Here is a 15,503-nt window from a genome sequence, read left to right on the forward strand (position 1 = left end):
ATGTAGTGAAAACTGTGCTCCTTGCTGTGTGTGATGACAAAGAAAATAAGCCAATATTCTAGTCAGCAACATCACACAACTCAACACCAGACTCTGTCACGTAGTCAGGCAGCCAGTCCCTAAGTCACAGCGCAGGAGCTACAGGGCCTCAGGGCACCACTGCAGTTGTTAGTTTGGCTTGTCACTTTCTACGGGCTTGGCCAGTAAGGAGACAATGAACCCGAATGGATTCAGATTCTACCTTACAGACAGTGCAGAAGCAATATGACCCTGGTGTCAGTTGCCTTGTCCCTAGTCCCACGGTTTGCCACTGAATTGGAAGGCCTCAGTAAAGGCACTACAGGTGGTGGGTCTGTGCCAGGAAGGACCCCGCAGTTGTGCCCTATGGCATTGAGCAGCTCTGCAGTCCACAGCTGTACTCTCAGCTGGGGCTAGGGAGACCATCCTATGTTCAACTGAAACCAGAGGTGGATGAGTAACAACTTTGTGTCACCTCCAGCTGGATGAGGAGGCAGGTTAGAAAGGCCTCATAGCAGCTCTTCATCAGGCTGCTTATCTCCCCTTGCTGCAAGAGCAATCAGGAGGTTCTCTGACAAGTTTCAAGCCAGCCTGCAGTTTAGCCTTGTCTATGTAGCCTAAGTGGGGACATGCAAGGGCACCAGGGCACCAAGACAGAGTCACACTCCTACAGTGTCTGGAACAACACACAAGACTAGGTATGGTGCACAAATATGACGCCTATATACCGACTCCTACATGGAGGAGATGCTTTTCCTGTCAGTCATAAAAATATTCCTTCATTGAGTACACACATATTGATTACTAGCGTGTTTCAGGTGTATCTGCAACGCTTGAAATAACAAGACCAGTGATGTGAGGTGGATGATGGGAATATCACACTGGTGGACCAGACAGACACATAAAAAGAAAAGAAGTGCAAAGGAGAAACACAGGGAATGGACCTACGGGAAAAGCAAGCAAAACGGTGAGCAGGGTGGCCAAGAAGCAGGAGGAAAGCTAGAAGATAAGGTTCATTCTAAGAGTGAAAGAGGTTATATATAACACAGCTGTGCTTTGGCCCAGGCTGTGGATGAGAGTCACAACCTCCCCTGCATCGCTGCCCCTTTTGAGGGTGGTGTCTGGGAGTCTAGAGATTCTGAAGGGAGAGAAGGAAAATACATAGTGCGGGGGTACGTGCACCCGCCCTGATAGAGATGCAGGTGCAGCTTGTTACAGTTACCAGGAGGGATGAGCGGAGTTGGATTCGGTGACTCAAGAAGAAAAGTGCAAATGAATGTAAAGGGAGAAAACACATTGAGAGGGGGTAAACAGCTCCAACTCCCATTTCTGTACCAGGGTAGGTGCTCCATTCCTGTTGTGAGAAGGCTTCCTGGTCTGAGCTCTGGGAGGGAGTGATGAGCATTCTAAGGACCCATCATCACCTAAGCAGGGGGCACTGAGTGTGTGAAGACAGAAGTCTCAGCCTTTACCACTGAGAGACACAGAAAGCTTCTTCACCCTGCTGAGAGTGGGGCTCTGGCAGCTTAGGCAAGCTCAAAGGTAAGGTGGAGGTGGTGGTTGTTGTTCAGTCGCTGAGTCGTGTCCAACCATTTACTACCCATGGCCTGCAGCATGCCAGGCTCCTCTGTCCTACACTATCTCCCTGAGTTTGATCAAATTAATGTCCATTGGGTTGGTGATGCTATCTAACCATCTCACCCTCTGTCGCCCCCTTCTCCTCCTGCCTTCAATCTTTTTGCATCAGGGTCCTTTCCAGTGAGTCAGCTATTCGCATCAGGTGGCCAAAGTATTGCACTTCAGCATCAGTCCTTCCAGTGAATATCAGAGTTCATTTCCTTTAGGATTGGCGGGTTTGTTCTCCTTCCTGTCCAAGGGATTCTCAAGGCTCATCTCTAGCACCACAATTCGAAAGCATCAGTTCTTTGGCACTCAGCCTTCTTAATGATCCAACTCGCACATCTGTACATCACTACTGGAAAAACCGTAGTTTTGACTCTACAGACCTTTATCAGCAAAGTGATGGCTCTGCTTTTTAATGTTGTCTAGGTTTGTCATGTGCTTTTCCCAGGGCTCAGTGGTAAAGTATCTGTCTGTAAGGCAGCACACTTAGGAGATACGGATTCAATACCTGAGTCAGAAAGATCCCCTGGAGGAGGGCATGGCAACCCACTCCAGGATTCTCATCTGGAGAATCCCCTGGACAGAGGAGCCTGTTGGGCCTCGGTCCATGGGGTCATAAAGAGCCGGACACTACTGAAGTGCCTGAGAATGTGTGCAAGCTAGGTTTGTCATAGCTTTCCTTCCAAGGAGCAAGTGTCTTTTAATTTCATGGCTGCAATCACCATCTGCAGTGATTTTGGAGCCCAAGAAAATGAATTCTGTCACTGCTTCCACTTCCCCCCTTCTATTTGCCATGAAGTGATAGGACCAGATGCCATGATCTTAGTTTTCTAAATGTTGAGGTTAAGGCAGTTTTTTCACTCTCCTCTTTCACCTTTATCAAAAGGTTATTTGCTCTTTCCTTTCTGCCATTAGAGTGCTATCGTCTGTGTACTTGAGCTTGTCGATATTCCTCCCAGCAATCTTTGATTCCAGCCTGGCATTTCGCATGATGTACTCTGCATCTAAGTTAAATAAGCAGCATGACAATATACAGCCTTGTCATACTCCTTCCCCATGAAGGAGTTATGAAACAGTTATTTGTTCCAACTCTGGTTCTAACTGTTGCTTCTTGACCCGCATACAGGTTTCTCAGGAGACAGTTCGAGTAGTCTGGTACTGCCCTCTGTTTAAGAATTTTCTCTATTTGTTGTGATCCACGCAGTCAGAGGTCTTAGCATAGTCAATGACACAGAAGTAGATGTTTTTCTGGAATTCCCTTGCTTTCCCCATGACCTAACAGATATTGGCAATTTGATCTTTGGTTGCTCTGCCTCCTCAAAACCTAACTATATCTGGAAGTTCTCAGTTCACGTACTGTTGAAGCCTAGCTTGGAAGAGTTTACTCACAATTCGTACTCAATGTGGGTGCCAAAAACTTGAGGCCCAAAGTAAAGTCTAAACATTGAAAATACCTACATTCCTTTAAGGACAGGTGTTTACAGTTTGAAGTGAAGCCAGGTGACTCCTGAGTCCCAGGTCACAGAGCTGCTGGCCTGGAGGTGTGGCTGAAACTGAGGCAAGACAACTTGAGGCCCTCTCCCTGCATGGAGGGAGGGCCTGCCCCAAGGATGAGAAGAACAGGACCCCCAGGGGTCTCACAGTCTAGCAGGGAGGCAGGCACATTGCTTCAGGCAGCACATATTCATCGAGGCTTTTCTTGGCTCTCTGTACTGGATACAAGTGGCCAGCCCACAGAAATCCCTGTGCTGGACTTACTCTCCCCAAAGGGGAAGGGGTGGGGGTAGGAGGCACCCTACCTCATAACAACCCAGGACATTCTACAGTGTGTTAGAAGGGGGTGGTGCTGTTATCAGATATATGTAAGTCCTGTAAGGGACTGGTACTGTGGGCAGCAAGGCGGAAAGCTGCAAGTCACAGTATTGAACAGAGCAACCAGGGCGGGCTTCATTGAGGAGCTGATATTTTAACAAAGACTTGAAGGGGGAAAGGAGTCAGCACAGCAGACATCTGGGGTCAGGATATCGCAGAAGAGGGAACAGTGGGGATAAAGGCGGGGGAAGACATAGCCAGGTGGCCAGGGCAGCTGGGAGCAGAGTTGAACAGAAAGCGGGGACTAGATACGGCGGCACTGGGTAAGCGTCTGCTCTGTCGGTGAACCAACAGGGACAAGCAGGGGTCATAGGTGCTGATGGACATGCCTGTACCAGGCCTGTGAGGGAGGCAGAGGCAGGACAGGGGGAAAGAGCACAGACAGCTGAGGTGGGGCAAGCAAGGAGTGAGGAGGATGCACGAGGGGCAGCTCCGAGTGAGGCTGACGGCCTCCCCTGGACTCGACACGCCTTTCCTACCTGTACTGGTGTCCCCGACTCCATAGACGCCTGTGCTCCAAGCACAGTGTCAGAGACTCCACTAGCAGCCTGAGGTCATTCAACAGTCCATCGTCTGGACACATAGTTACGGGGCCTACATTGCCACTTGGTCCTTGGGAAACGTTCAGTGACCTGAATGGTGCTCTCAGGATCTTGACCCCAGTTCCACTGTGAGGCTACAACTGTGGCTGATGGGGCAACAGAGTGACCCACACGTGTGTAATGAACCTTGCAGCCTCTTTGATCAGGAGTTTCCAGAATTAGGGGTCATATGAAACATGCACTCCAATCCCCGCCCCCAAAGGGAAGAGAATCTGATTCCACAGATGTCCTGCTTACTCCATTCTCCTGTGTCGTTATTAACACACAAGTAACTGGTCCACGAAGAGCTACGCTTTATTGACTGAGAATTTACCTTGAGTCCCGGTCCTTCATTCATTCAGGAAGTAGTTCTAAGCAGGGACCAGACGCTATGTCTCCTCCTACTGCGGCTGAGTTCGTTAGGCATGATGAGGACTGTCACCTACAAGCAGATGACTGCCACGTGCTGTGTGAGAAAAGCGATGGCAGGATTTAAATTATAGAACTCAGGGAACACAGAAGAGAGCATCTGACCCCTGCCATATGTCCGGGGGTGGGATGAGGTGTGGATCCCTAGTCAGGACACATTCTCGTGGTGGGGACCAGGGTGGGGGGTTCTTGAGGTGGCACTTTGACCTTCCACAGTTTACACACACACGAGCAGAAGGGCACAGACCTGGACACAGGTGGAGCCAGACAGATTTCATCCCCAAATGTCTCCAGAGCACCATGGCAGCTGGGTCGTCTCCAGTGCTGTCTTACAGCCACTAAAACACTTGCTGTGCTTTGGCGTGCCTCCTGATTCCTTATATCTGATAAACAGAGTGAGACTGGTGGAGACATAACTGGGGTGGGGGTTGGTTGCAAAGCCTCTCTGATATGGCAGAGTGCCTCCCCGCAGGGGAAGTTAAACTCCTGCTTGCTGTTGTCTCTGGAGCAACCCTTTCCTAACAGCGGACTCCAGTTTCTTGGCTGCAAGGCAGCTCTCCTAAGGCGCACACAAGGGGCTTAGGACCCTTTCAGGTGGCTTTGCCCTATTGGATACCCGTGTTTCACAAGTGGACAGGAGATTGGGACACTGATGGCTCTCCTCTCATGGAACATCTGCATCTCAGTAACTGAAACACAAGCACGCGTGTTGTTGTGACTGCAGAGAAGAATGGCTTGAATCTAGGGCATGACTCAAGATCCCAGCTTTTACTGCATCAGCCACCTAAGCTCTTTTCAGCTTGCTTCCTTGTCTGTGAGAATGGCTGGGGTTCATCCTTACCCCTCTGGGTCTGTGGGGAATAAAACCCATATACCTGGCTCCCACAAGCTCCATAATTATGCTCCAGGTGAGTAATTTACACTGCCCCCCGCCACCCCGTCTACGGACACATCAGTGGAAAGGGAGGCATGCCTGAGCCCCTTCAGAGTCTACTCCATTCTCTGGCTGGGGTGAGGCTTGGGGTGTGGTGGTGGAACTGGTGCCATGTCCAACTATTTAATTGGCTTTACATACCACAGGCACACACTTCATTTCATATTTAGGTGTGTTCTGCTCAGAGGAGTTATAGTGAAGGGAGTCAGTCGTCACAGTTGAATCTGTAGCAGGTCGAAGCAGCAGTGGGGTCGCTCCCTCCACTGCCCATCACAGGAACTGGCAGTTCCCTCCATGGGTTGATGGCACCAGGTGGAGACACCTGAGGAGTTTGCAAGAAGGTGCTGTGACATTCCCTAGGAGGGTCCCATACTGAGCTGAGAGCTCGTCATTGCCTCCCTGATGACCACAGGGACTAGTAAATACACCCCGCATAGGGAGGACGTATCAATATACTTCATCTCGTCCTAACAGGAACTCAACACTATAACGTGAAAAATAGTGAAAATCTCATCAACACACACTGCATGGGTGGGGAAGCTCAAGTCCTGTTCCGTGTACTGGGTCACAGACACCGTAAAGTGACATTGTGAAACTTCATGCTTCGGCTTATCCCTGCTCACTGTGAAGCAGGTGGTCACCCTGGATCCCTTTATGCTTCCAATGCTGTGACCAAATTCAAAAGGCCATATTCAAAGACAACAACAGGCCCATATAAAGCACAAGGAGAGCTTTTCTGTCTGTATCCTTTGCTTAGCAAGGAAGCCTTTCCCAGACAAACTCTGCCATCTGATTGCATTTCTCATCAGCTCATCGAGCAGCAGGGATTCATAGTGAAATCTCCACCACCTTGCATTTGGTAATAATATCAAATCTGTTAACTGTGACTTTTCACCCAGGTACTCCCCAGGAAAAATGGAAATTGCCCTACCCAGCCTGACCGCTGAACCTAAGAAGGAATCAGGCAGATGAGGAGGGAAGAAGGGCATGTAAGATGGAGGCAAAGGCAGGAGTGAGATTGTGAAATTGGTGGGTGGGGAGGGGGCAACAAGGGGGTGGGGGGCAGCTAGGGAGTACGAGTGTGAGCACACCAGCCATCTGATGAACAGAGAGAGGTCTGGGTGGCTGGAATATCAAGTGGGGCTTGGAGAGGAAGGAGGGTGTCTGGTGAAGATCGGGCATTTGGGGGCAGACAAGACCTCCTGCGCCTAGTCCAGGTGGCTGTACAATATCCTAAGAGCAGCAGGCAGCCTGTGCAGAGTTTTGAGCAAGGGTGTCATGCCCAGATTGCACTGAAGAAAGCTTCCCTTCCTCAGGCAGCAGGACAGACCATGTGTTGGAAAGCATCAGGATTGCTGGTGCTTGTCAAGGAGAGAGACGAGGGTGACCTGGCCTAGGGAATTCACTGTGCTGAGGGAGAGAAGGAAGAGAATCTTACTTAGACTTAGGAGGCAGAGAGGTGAGGCTTGATGATTGAGAGTGTGGTGAGAGAGAGGCAGCAGGCAAGGATGGCTTTAAGCATCTCTGGCCTAAGCAGCTGGGGAGAAGGCTGGGATGCACTGAATCAGTGAGAGAGTAACAGGCAGGAAGGCCAGAGGTCTCCAAACAGAAGAAATAGCCTGCATGTGACAGACATTTTTATCTCTCTTAAGGGGCAAGAGGAAACAAACTAGCGATATTTTTTTCCTTCTCTATACAAATTTAAAAAGCGGTTTCTCTTAAAATACTGTGTTGCCACAATGACACCTGGTTTCACCTGAAGTTAACTATTCTCAAACCTAGAGATAACCAATGCATTTCTCTTATGAAAATGTTTATCTTAAGCTATGCTAATGTACTATGCATTTACCCCAGACTCTGTCTTCAAGTCAGTTCCGCCTCTTGGCTCAGAACCTACTTGAGAAATCAACATGTTATACTCAGATATTGTTCCCCTAATCTATGCAAACGAAACTATTTGTATGGTGACCTGCCCTTCTTCAAGATTCAAGTTAATCATTTTATGGCCCAGGATGAACCATTTGGTGCCAAGATTATCCCAAAATGCATCTTATGGGTGAGGGGCCTGGTGCCATTCTGAGTTTTCAGACATTCCTTTCTTTCATTAACAGACTGCTAGTGACTATATAACATCCAGCTGAAGAGTAGCAGGCGGGGGGAGGGGGGTACTCTTCTGCCCCTTCTGATGCCTATGTCAGAAGCTTTCTCTATCTCCTTGATACTTCAATAAAACTTTATTACACAAAAGCTCTGAGTGATCAAGTCTCGTCTCTGGCCCCGGATTGAATTCTTCTCCTCCGGAGGCCAAGAATCCCAGCGTCTTTGCGTGATTCAACAATAACATTTTATCTGGTAACAGTAAAGGAGGTGCAGCTGTGTGGGGAGCAGGGGGAGGGGGATGGATACAGTTTGGACATGTTGCATATTCCTTGCCCGGAGGACTCAAACACAAACTATTAGAACGACTTGGGGGAGCTGACCTAACTTCTCTGTGCCCATGATGCCTCATCTGTGATGGTGGAATGAGGCTAAGAATTAAGAAACAGACTAATTTCCTGTTTCATTGCTTTAGTCTAGGAGAATGTTCTTCTTTTACAAAGAAGTGCTGTCTTACTGTCAGGTATTCTGTTGGTATAATGGGAATGTATCTGCTTATCCATATATCTGCTTGGTTTTACATATCTGCTTTGTGTATTTCACCATGTGCTATGTATTCTCAACCGTAAAGAAAAATAAACTCAAAGGAACAAGTGTTTCTTGTCACATGCATGCAGAACGGCAGTCCATCAGCCTGTCTCTCAGAGAAACAGCCCCCTTTAGAACCTCCTGTAGCTCCTCATTCCCTCCAGGGGGTGGGTAGAGGCCTGTGGAACCCAGCGTGTCTTTCACTTCTCTTCCCTGTGAAGGCATCTCCGGTGTCCCAGAAGTTGCCTAGCACTTGTTGAGTGCAGTCTCCCTGCAGCCCTGTCAGTTGACTAGGGAAGTCTGTAGTCAGGAAGAGAGTGCTGAGCCTGATGTGTGGATCTGGAAACCATCACCCTGTGATGCCGAGCTGGGAGGTGATGAAGCCACAGACACCTAGATTTGAATCAAGGTCCCACCACTTACTTCTTCTGTGACCGTGGGCAAGTTACTTACACTCTCTGGGACCTAGTTTCCTGAATTGAAGAGGATTATGATTCTATTCTGTGATAATGACTCCTTTTTGCTGCCTTCATTTAGATTACCAAAAAAACCCAAACCTCTTGAGAACTAACTATACAGTGATGTTCAAGTGTTGATTACTTCCAGAGTAAAAACGGAACCTGTCAACAAAGACATGAAAAGATGCTGAACCTTGTTCATCATGAGAGAAATGCAAATCAGAACGACAATTAGCAATCTTGTCACAGCAGTCAGAATGGTCATCAGAAATCTACACACAATAAATGTGGGAGTGGACGTGGAGAAAAGGGAATCCTCCTTTACTGTTTGCGAGAATGAAAGTTGATACAGCCACTATGGAGAACAGTATGGAGATTTCCTTTAAAACTGGGAATAAATAAAACTACCTCGTGCTGTGCTGTGCTTAGTTGCTCAGCTGTGTCCGTCTCTTTGCACCCCCATGGACTGTAGCCCACCAGGCTACTCTGCCCATGGGGATTCCCCAGGCAAGAATACCGAGGTGGGTTGTCATGCCCTCCTCCAGGGGATCTTCCCAACCCAGGGACCAAAGCTGGTCTCCCGCAGTGCAGGCAGATCTGTTATTGTCTGAGCCGCCAGGGAAGCCCGTAAATACTAGAGTGGCTAGCCTATCCCTTCTCCAGGGGGTCTTCCCAACCCAGGATTTGAACTGGGTTCTCCCACACTGCACATGGATTCTCTACCAGCTGAGCTACCACGGAAGCCCATAAAACTACCATATGACCCAGAAATCACACTATTGGGCATACACCCTGAGAAAACTATTATTCAGACAGATGTACCGAAATGTTCCTTGCACCAGTATCTACAATATCCATGATATGGAAGAAACATAGATGTTTGTCAATGAATGGATAAAGATGTTATGGTACATGTATACAGTGGAATATTAATCAGTTATAAAAGGGAACGAATTTGAGTCATTTCTAGTGAATTGGATGAAGCTAGAGCCTGTTATAGAGTGAAATAAATCAGAAAGAGAAAACAAACATCCTACATCAACAGATATATGTGAAATTTAGAAAAAGGTACTGATGAACCTATTTGCAGGGCAAAATTAGAGTCTCAGACATGGACAAGAGAATTATGGACACAGCAGGCAAGGAGAGGATGGATTGAATTGAGAGAGTAGCACTGAGTCGGACACAACTGAAGGGACTTAGCAGCAGCAGCACTGAAATATACAGATTACCATGTGTAAAACAGATAGCTAGGGCAAGCTTCTATATAGCACAGGAAGCTTAGCTTGGTGCTCTGTAATGACCTAGAGGGGTGGGGTTGGGGGGTGGAAGAGAGGTTCAAGAGGGAGGGGATATATGTATATACTTATAGCTGATTCACCCTTGTCCTACAGCAAAAATTAGCACAACATTTAAAGCAATCATAATCCAATTTTAAAAGGTGGGGGGTGTTCGAACCTCTCTGCCTTTATACTTATCTACTGGGACCGGCATGAAAGATGCACATATTTACCATGCTGACAAAGTTCAACTTCACCTGAGCTGTTAAGAAAAGCCACAGTAAAGAAATCTCTGCAGACTTTCATGTCCCAAAATGACTTAATGCAAAGCACCACCCTTCCCCGTCGGACCCCTCATCCAAAGTATCCAGTGACTCCTGGGTTTACCTACTACAAGGTCAAGTACAGACCTTCCTCCTTGTCATTAAAAGGCAGACACAGACCATCCAACTCCTTGTTTTCTGTCTCATGACTAGGAACGGTGACTAAAAGTCAGTTCAACTGAAACTAGCTAGTCACAAAGATAATTGTTTCCTCTTTTGTCGACAAGATTTCCCCCTAAATGTTTTCCCCCCTGCAAAGGTCCCCACTGTCACTTCTCTACTACTCTCTGTGGAATGAAGTACAGTGCAAACCACCTTGCTGGCAGTCTGATCATCAGGTCTGTGGTGCTCTCCCAATTGCAATCGGTAGAAATACAGCCAGTGTCTCTATTAGTTTGCTTTTACTCTTTCCTAGTGTGTTACTCGGAGAAGGCAATGGCACCCCACTCCAGTACTCTTGCCTGAAAAATCCCATGGATGTAGGAGCCTGGTAGGCTGCAGTCCATGGGGTCGCGAAGAGTCGGACACTACTGCGCGACTTCACTTTCACTTTTCACTTTTATGCATTGAAGAAGGAAATGGCAACCCACTCCAGTGTTCTTGCCTGGAGAATCCCAGGGACGGGGGAGCCTGGTGGGCTGCCGTCTCTGGGGTCGCACAGAGTCGGACACGACTGAAGCGACTTGGCAGCAGCAGCAGCAGCAGTGTGTTACTAGGAACAATTGGTAGAAAAACATTCAAGTAACAGGAGCTGCTCCTCACGTTGACAGGCGACAACACAAATTACCAGGCAATCGGGGAGAAGCCGCCACCCTCCAACCCCAAGAGCCGACCATCACCAACTGTCATCTGTGTGGAAGGAAACTTCCTGCGACTCTGGCAGCGATGGTCCCTCCTAGCCTCCAAGCTGCTGGCAAGGACCTCCGGGCACGCGGTCGAGAGGGCCCGGCACTAACTCCTCTTCTCTGAATCCCCATCGCCCTACTGACGCCGTGCTCGGGGAGGAACCTACTTTTCTTCAGGCCACTCCAGGCTCCCTCTCAACCCACTAGAACGCAGGGAATACGCAGGAAGTTCCTTCTATAAGGAGTGGAGGGGTAAATGTCCCATCTTTGTGACGTTATAATCATGCCCGCAGACTCCTCCCCGCTCAAGGGCGGGTTGGCTCTATAGGACGCTGGAGGACTCCTCTCGGTGGTCTTCACCCTTCTATTCCACACACACTAAGGATGGGAGGCCTTAGTGTGGATGGGAGGAATAGAAGACCGCCTCCCACTCCCGGCTTCTCGCACGGGCTGAGCATGGGAGGCACTGCATTGGCGTCCTGCTGCTGAGAACCTGATCCTGAGAAAGAACTTGTGAGAGCCAGGGGTAGAGAGAGGGACAGACACGCAGAGAGAGACATCTATCTCTCTAGGGCCAACCACGTGTGCCGTAGTGTCACAGGACCAGAATCCTCTTTAGCCAAGTGGGATCCCTGTTCTTTCAGAAGAGTTATTTTCCGCAGATGCCCCACCTCTTCAGTATCAGATGGCGGTTGGACAGTCTTCAGTTCAGTTCAATCAATCAGTCCTATCCGACTCTTTGCAACCCCATGGACTGCAGCATGCCAGGCTTCCCTGTCCATCACCAACTCGCGGATCCTACTCAAACTCATGTCCATTGAGTAGGTGCTGCCATCCAACCATCTCATCCTCTGTTGTCCCCTTCTCCTTCCGCCTTCAATCTTTCCCAGCATCAGGGTCTTTTCCAATGAGCCAGTTCTTCTCATCAGGTGGCCAAAGTATTGCAGTTTCAGCTTCAGCGTCAGTCCTTCCAATGAATATTCAGGACTGATTTGCTCTAGAATGGATGGTTTGATCTCCCTGCAGTCCAAGGGACTCTCAAGAGTCTTCTCCAACATCACAGTTCACAAGCATCAATTCTTCAGCACTCAGCTTTCTTTATAGTCCACCTCTCACATCCATGCATGACTACTGGAAAAACCAAAGCTTTGACTAGACGGACCTCTGTTGGTAAAGTAATGTCTCTGCTTTTTAATATGTGGTCTAAGTTGGTCATAGCTTTTCTTCCGAGGAGAAGCCGTCTTTTAATTTCGTGGCTGCAGTCACCATCTGCAGTGATTTTGAAGTCCAAACAATAAAGTCTCTCACTGTTTCCATTGTTTCCCTATCTATTTCCCATGAAGTGATGGGACCGGATGCCATGATCCTAGTTTTCTGAATGTTGAGATTTAACCCAACTTTTTCACTCTCCTCTTTCACTTTCATCAAGAGTCTCTTTAGTTCTTCTTCGCTTTCAGCCAAAAGGGTGGTGTCATCTGCATATCAGGGGTTATTGATATTTCTCCCAGCAATCTTGATCCCAGCTTGTGCTTCATCCGGCCTGGCATTTCGCATGATGTACTCTGCATATAAGTTAAATAAGCAGGGTGACAGTATACAGCCTTGACGTACTTGAGAACCCCGTGAACAGTATGGACAGTCTGTATGTGACTTATTTCTTTCTCTGTTTGCAGACTGCCATTTTTAAACCGATATGGTAACATGCTATGGACATCAGTTAATGACCATGATAACTGGGCTCAAATCAATGTTCACCAGGTTCAGAAGTAGGCTCTTTCCTTGGCATCAGATTCCTCCACATCTCCTGTCCCACGTCACAAAATGAGACAAAATTCCAGGGGGAATGCATTTCCCATATTGAAATCATCACAGGTGTTCTTTCTCCAGAGTGCGTGAGTTAGACCTTGATGTGACATAGGAATAAGTACATACTTGTAATAGGCTCCTTGAGTCCTGCCTTGGTATGCAATGTTTTTGAAAACTTTTATCTCCTGAATCGACCAGTAGCAGTGTATAGTAATTTAAAAAGGAAGGCATCTTTGGTTGTCTGGTGTCCTGGGGTACAGCTGATCCTGGGCAGTAGACCTCTGCTGTGGTCAGAAATTTGGATATATGATTAGTTAGGGGTTTCCCTTTGTATTTCGATTGTTGTTGATTAGTCCCTAAGTCGTGTCGCATTCTTTTGTGATCCCATGGACTGTACCCACCAGGTTTCTCTGTCCATGGGATTTCCAAGGCCAGAATACTGGAGTGGGTTGCCATTTCCTTTTCCATGGGCTCTTCATGACCCAGGGATCAAACCCCAGTCTCCTGCATTAGCAGGTGGATTCTTTACCACTGAGCCACCAGGGAAGCCCTTATATTTCCAATACTATTGCCTTATATTTGACACACCTCTATTGGGTGTATTACATACGTCTATGCGCCTGTGTGTTAGGGTTGCTTTGCTTGTTTGTTTTGTCAGAAACAGAAAAGTGAAGTGGCATTGCTTGCTTAAGTCTCTCAGGGAACCAGCAACAGTAAAAATATTAAAAAAAAAAAAAAAAAAGTATTTCCATGTCTTAAGGAAATGAATTTCCACAACTCCCTGTGAAAGGGGCTTAGTCTCCTGCCTAGAATGTACTGATATTGAATGAACTCTTTTCATGAGTGGTCATTTTAGGAAGGAAGTGGTTCTGCTGTTTTTAATTGAATATTGGCTACATTTAAAATTATGCTTGAGATTGTGTGAAATAGGTAAGTAAAACTACAGATCCCAGTGATCCATTTTCTTTACCCTGCATGTGGGTGCAGTAGAAACTCAGTGTAAACCATCAGTTTCGGTAGAGCCAACATGCCCTGCACGGACATTTTGTTTATAAAGTGGACAGACTGGATGTGCTAACAGGAAATCTATACTTTGTTCAGGAGATTATTTATCTAATAAAGGAGGACCTAGAGTCAAGGGAATGTGTAACGTGGTGATTGTGAGCTAAAATAGGTGACAACATTGAGAGGGTGGCATTATCAACAGTGCAGAAACCTTCACATTTGAACCCACACAGATGAAAAATGGTCAGGACCACTACCAAGCAGTGTGACCTTGAGTAAGATGCTCACCCTCTCTGATCCTCGGTTCCCAGGTCTGCAAGTGGGGACAATAATATTCTATGTTATCCCACCCCCAGGAGAAGCCCATTCCTGACCCTCTGATCCCAGCCTCTGCTGGCTCCTGAGGCCAAGGCTCTCATCACACTTGTTTCACCATTGTCTTCAGTCTGGCTCCCTGCCCACCCCATGGTGAGCTCCTTGAGGACCCTCTTGCTGCCTGCAACGCTCTTGTGCCCACAAAATCTGGAAAGCACCGGTCTGGGAGTCTGGTGCCCCACAGGTGCTCAGAACACGTTCACCGTCTTATGAATGATGTTAAGGTGAGGTACACAGAGCAGTGCAGCTGTTGATACGTTGTCAATTTGTTCGCTGCAAACCACATACGCGAAAAAAGTGGCTAGAGCAAACCTCTTGGCTCAGTTTTTATAGGTCCAGGGCTGTGTCTGTCTTTTAATCCCACATTGTCCAGAACCTTATTGTACCAGAGTAGCACTCGCCTTTCTTCTTCCTACTGCATCACCATTATAGCAGCTGTTTCTCAACTGAATTGCCAGTGAGTGAACCCTGAAAATTCTAGGCTCACATTTCTGTTCCTTTGAGCGGGTGATGGGCATCCTGTCTTCGATCCCCACTCAGACAGGAGTGTCTAGTGTTCGTCCCTTCCCACTTGGCTTCCCATTTATTCTATATCTTGGACAATCTGTTACCTCCTGAGACTGAGTTCTGTCCTAGGCTATGGCTGCTTTCGGCACTGTGCTGAGGGCATCGATGACCAGGTGGGTGCTGGGGGGATACTTGTTGGATGAATACAGCTCGGAGAGCCGGGCTACTTTATTTCAGGGATGAGAGTTGTAACTTCCACGCAGACTGCCATCAGCAGGATGGAAGGTTTGAACCTGCTGATCAGTGTCCTGGGCAAATCCACAGGAGCCCTGTCACTCTGCTGTCCTCAGCTTCCTCTTGCTCCCATGGCTCCTTCTACTCTTACCCTCCCCCGTGCCCTCCATTCTTCTCCCACTGCTCTCCGTGTACATGGACACTGTGCTTGAGCCCATCCATTCCCCTGATTTCATGTTGTGTGATTGTCAGTTACCTTTCTGATTAGGTTCTTTGAGGAGTTTTCTCTTTACTCACAGTCCAACATGGATGCCGCAATACAGTAAGCATCATGGGTCTCCTTTTATTCTTTTTCCTTCATTTTCTCCTTTTTTTCTTCCTTTTTCCCCTTTTATGAGGAAACAATACAGTGTGTGGGTACGGACACTAGCTCTGATTCTAGACAGCCTTCCTTGCACCCAGTTCTCCCACTTGTTATCATCACATCTTGAGAAATTAAATTGGCTCACTGTGCCATAGCAGCCCACC

The 15,503-nt window shown here is 47.8% G+C and overlaps 1 long non-coding RNA gene across 1 annotated transcript; it reads right to left on the minus strand.

The window, feature by feature from the left end:
• Positions 1–1,873: 1,873 nt before the first annotated feature.
• LOC112445092 (uncharacterized) lies at positions 1,874–13,422 on the minus strand. The gene is made up of 3 exons (XR_003033489.2): positions 11,216–13,422; positions 5,599–5,779; positions 1,874–4,560 (listed from the first exon to the last, which is right to left on the minus strand). It is a non-coding gene; the product is annotated as an uncharacterized lncRNA (long non-coding RNA).
• Between the last annotated feature and the right edge of the window lie 2,081 nt (positions 13,423–15,503).

Source organism: Bos taurus, chromosome X, assembly GCF_002263795.3.
Source record: "Bos taurus isolate L1 Dominette 01449 registration number 42190680 breed Hereford chromosome X, ARS-UCD2.0, whole genome shotgun sequence".
Classification (NCBI taxonomy): domain Eukaryota; kingdom Metazoa; phylum Chordata; class Mammalia; order Artiodactyla; family Bovidae; genus Bos; species Bos taurus.